Here is a 5,025-nt window from a genome sequence, read left to right as displayed (position 1 = left end):
TTGCCTCGGATTGTCTTGTCAATGTGGGCTCTTTTTTTGGTTCCATATGAACTTTAAAGTAGGTTTTTCCAATTCTGTGAAGACAGTTATTGGTAGCTTGATGGGAATGGCATTGAATCTATATGGCCATTTTCATGATATTGATTCTTATCCATGAGCATGGAATGTTCTACCATTTGTTCGTGTCCTCTTTTATTTCATTGAGCAGTGGTTTGTAGTTCTCCTTGAAGAGGTCCTTCACATCCCTTGTAAGTTGAATTCCTAGATATTTTATTCTCTTTGTAGCAATTTTGAATGGGAGTTCACTCATGATTTGGCTCTGTTTGTCTGTTATTGGTGTATACAAACGCTTGTGATTTTTGCACATTGATTTTGTATCCTGAGACTTTGCTGAAGTTTCTCATCAGCTTAAGGAGATTTGGGGCTGAGATGGTCATGTTTTCTAAATATACAATCATATCATCTACAAACAGGGACAATTTGACTTCCTCTTTTCATAATACAATACTCTTTACTTCCTTCTCTTGCCTGATTGCCTTGACCAGAAATTCCAACACTATATTGAATAGGAGTGGTGAGACAGGGGATCCCTGTCTTGTGCCAGCTTTCAAAGGGAATGCTTCCAGTTTTTGCCCATTCAGTATGATACTGGCTGTGGGTTTGTCATAAATAACTTGTATTATTTTGAGATATGTTCCATCAATACCTAGTTTATTGAGAGTTTATTGAGAGTTTTCTGCATCTATTGAGATAATCATGTGGTTTTTGTCCTTGGTTCTCTTTATGTGATGGATTACATTTATTGATTTGCGTATGTTGAACCAGCCTTGCATCCCACGGATGAAGTCAACTTGATCTTGGTGGATAAGCTTTTTGATGTACTGCTAGATTTGGTTTGCCAGTATTTTTGTTAAGTGTATTAAATGCATTTTTTACCTAAAATGTTTTCAACTTATGATGAGTATATCCAGATCCATCAAAACACATCTTGGCCTGTGGTTATCGGGATGTAACTCCTTATAAGTCGAGGTACATTTGTATTATATCTCATGTACACACACATGCATACACACATACAGATTTAATCTGTTTACAGAAATAAAAGGAATAAAATACCGTTTCTATTATACACCAAAACTAGCCATTTTGACAGATACTTCACTCTGAAAAACAACACTTTGTAGCTACTTTACAGATTAGTATAAGAATTTGGTGTTTCTGTTTGAGAGATTCAAGTTCACATTTCAGTAAATAAGCCGCTCCCTCTACTAAACTTGGGAATGTAATTCTATTGAAAAGTAATCTGTGCTGTAAAATTACATGTCATATTGAGAAAAGGACAATCTCAAACAGTAGTCACACATAAAATCAAGCAACACTGACATCCTTTTCACATACACTGAAAACTCCTTGCCAATTTTGAGATTATACAGGAAAACAGAATGGGGGACAAGTGTCTCTGACACATAGAGAGAAAATCCCTTGAAGAAGAACTCAGTTGACACAATCAAAACATGCAAAACTGGAAGAAACAAGGTGAGTGCTTTTTATGTTAGTTCAGCTGTCAAGAAAGTGTAAAATAAACCTTTTTTTTTTTTTTTTTTTACTAAGTGAGGATTTTCTTTTTTGAAACATCATCATTTATATTTACCCAGTTTGCAACTTCATCAGCTGAATCTCAGGATGTGTTCCATGACACTGAAGGACAATTAAATCATATCCAAGATAATATATGAGAAACTGACAGGAGAGCATGGCAGTGTTTGAATTAATGTCTATCATTAGATAGAGTTTCTGACCACATAATTTGAATTGTAGCTTTCCATACAATTCAATCATGATAAGCACTTATTAGGTTAGTGATATAGTTTGACTCTTTGTCCCCACACAAATCTCATATTGAATCATAATCTCCACGTGTCAGGGGAGGGGCCTGGTGGGAGGTGACTGGATCATGGGGGTGGATTTCCCATACTGTTCTCGTGACAGTGAGTGAGTTCTCACAAGATCTGATGGTTTAAAAGTTTGTGGAACTTCCCCCCAGCTCTTCTCTCTACTGACACCATGTGAAGAAGGTGCCTGCTCCCCCTTTACCTTCTGCTGTGATTGTTAGTTTCCTGAGACCTCCCATCATGCTTCCTGTTAAGCTTGCAGAACTGTGAGTCAATTAAACCTCTTTTCCTCATAAATTACCCAGTAGTTCTTTATAGCAGTTTGAGAAGAGCTAAATACAGAAAATTGGTACCAAAGAAGTGGCGCATTGCTATAAAGATACCTGAAAATATGGAAGTAACTTTGGAACTGGGTAACAGGCAGAGGTAGGAAAGAGTTTGGAGGACTCAGAAGAAGACAGGGAGATGTGGGAAAGTTTAAATCTTCCTAGAGACCTGTTGAATGGTTGTGAACAAAATGCTGATAGTGATATGGATAATGAAGTCCGGGCCAAGGGGGTCTCAGATGGAGATGAGGAACTTATTGAGAACTGAAGAAAACATCATTCTTGCTATGCTTTAGCAAAGAGACTGATAGTATTTTGACCTGCCCTAGAGATCTGTGTAACGTTGAACTTGAGAGAGATGATTTAGGGTGTCTGGTGAAATAAATTTCTAAGCAACAAACCTTCCAACATGTGGTCTGGCTGCTTCTAAAAGTTTGTGCTCATACCCATGAAGAAAGAGATGGTTTGAAATGAAAACTTATATTTAAAAGGAAAGCAGAGCATAAAAGTTTGGAAAAGTTGCAGCCTGACCATGTAGTACAAAAGAAAAACCTATGTTCTTGGGAGAAGTTCAAGCAGAAATTTGTATAAGTAAAGAGGAGCCAAATGTTAATAGCAAAGACAGTGTGGAATATGTCTCCAGTACATTTCAGAGACCTTTGAGGCAGCCCCTCCCATTATTAGCCTGGAGGCGTAGGAGGGGGAAATTGTTTTGTGGGCTGGGCCCAGGGACCTGATGCTCTGGGCAACGTCGGGACATGGTGCCCAGTGTTCCAGCTACTCAGCTCCAACTGTGGTTAAAAGGGGCCAAGGCACTACTCAGGCCATCGCTTCAGAGAATACAAGCCTCAAGCCTTGGTGGCTTCCACATGAGGTTGGGCCTGTGGTTGTGCAGAAGGGAAGAGTTGAGGTTTGGGAACCTCCATCTGGATTTCAGAGGATGTATGGCAATGCATGGATGTCTAGGCAAAAGTCTACTGCAGAGGTGGAGCCCTTATGGTGAACCTCTACTAGGGCAGTGCAGTACAGAGGGAAAATGTGAGGTTGGAGCCCCCACACCGAGTTCCCACTGGGGCACTCCCTACTGGAGCTTTGAGAAGAGGGCCATGGTACTTCAGTCCCCAGAATGGTAGATCCACTGACAGCTTGCACAGTGTGCCTGGAAAAGTCACAGGCACTCAATCCTAGCCTGTGAAAGCAGCTGTGGGGGCTGTGCCTTGTACAGCCACAGGGGCAGAGCTGTCCAAGCTCATGGGAGTGCAGATATTATGTCAGTGTGCTCTGGATGTGAGAGATGAGGTCAAAGAAGATTGTTTCAGAGCTTTAAGATTTAATGACTGCCCTGTTGGGTTTTGGACTTGCATGGGGCCCTTAGACCCTTTGTTTTGGCTAATTTCTCCCTTATGGAATCAGAGTGTTTACCTAATGCCTATACCCCCATTGTATCTTGAAATTAACTAACTTATTTTTGATTTTACAGGCTCATAGGCAGAAGGGATTTGCCTTGTCTCAGATGAGACTTTGGACATGGACTTTTGAGTTAATGCTGGAATAAGTTAAGACTTTTGGTCTGTTGGGAAGGCATGATTGGTTTTGAAATGTGAGAAGGACATGATATTTGGGAGGGGCCAGAGGCAGAATAATATGGCTTGGCCCTTTGTCCCCACCCAAATCTCATCTCAAATTGTAATTCCCTCATGTCAAGAGAGGGGCCTGGGCGGAGATGACTGGATCATGGGAGCAGATTTCCCCATGCTTTTCTTATGATAGTGAGGGAGTTCTAAGAGATATGATGGTTTAAGAGTGTGTGGCAGTTCCCTCCTCATGCTCTCTCTCCCCTGCCACCATGTCAAGAAGATCCTTGTTTCTCCTTTGCCTTCCACCATGATTTTCTGAGTTTCCTGAGTCCTCCCATTCATGCTTCCTGTAAAGCCTGAAGAACTCTGAGTCAATTAAACCACTTTTCTTCATAAATTACTCAGTCTCAAGTCATTCTTTATACCATTGTGAAAATTGACTAATACAGTTAGTAATTTTAAAGAACATTTGTGATTTTAACAATCAGGCACATTTTTAAAAATAATCAGACTGCTTCTAATTTTTTTAACTCCTTGCAACTTATAGTTAATGCCTAAAACTTTGATGACCTTCATTACATCCCAATGCCTCTGTTCCCTTATGGCAAACTATCATATTTACTGTACTTACTGTAACTACAGTGCATTTATTATTTTCAGTCCAAATAGTATTCAGTAATAAGCAGTTCTTGCCATATAAGAATAAGTTATATTCCTATTCACTATATTCCAGAATTTCTATTTTCCTTCCACAGTGCCAGCTAAAATTAAAGTGGAATAATCTATTGGGGCCCTGTGTATTTAATGTTTGTTTTCTTATTATATTATAAAAACTGTGAAGGAAGGAAATTCTTGCCTCTTGTTTATACTTTTATCTCCATTATAGAATCACTCTGCATTATTTTCTTACTGCTGCTGTAGCAAATCACTACAAAGTTAGTGGTTTAAAATAGCACAAATATAGTGTCAAACAATTCTGTTTGTCAGATGTCTGACATGCATCTTATGAGGCTAAAATCAAAGAGTGAGAACTGTCGTATTCCTTTCTGAAGGTTTTAGGGGAGAATCAGTTTCCTTGACTTTTCCAGCCTCTAGAGACTGTCCTGATTTGTTCGCTTGTGGTCTCTTTCATTTGTCTAAACCAGAAATGCTGTATCTCTCTGACCATTCTTTCGAAATCATATCACCTTATGCTTCTAGCCAAGAATGTTTCCCTATTTTAAACCCATT

This window comes from Macaca fascicularis, chromosome 6 (assembly GCF_037993035.2).
Source record: "Macaca fascicularis isolate 582-1 chromosome 6, T2T-MFA8v1.1".
Lineage (NCBI taxonomy): Eukaryota > Metazoa > Chordata > Mammalia > Primates > Cercopithecidae > Macaca > Macaca fascicularis.
This window is presented reverse-complemented; position numbering follows the sequence as displayed.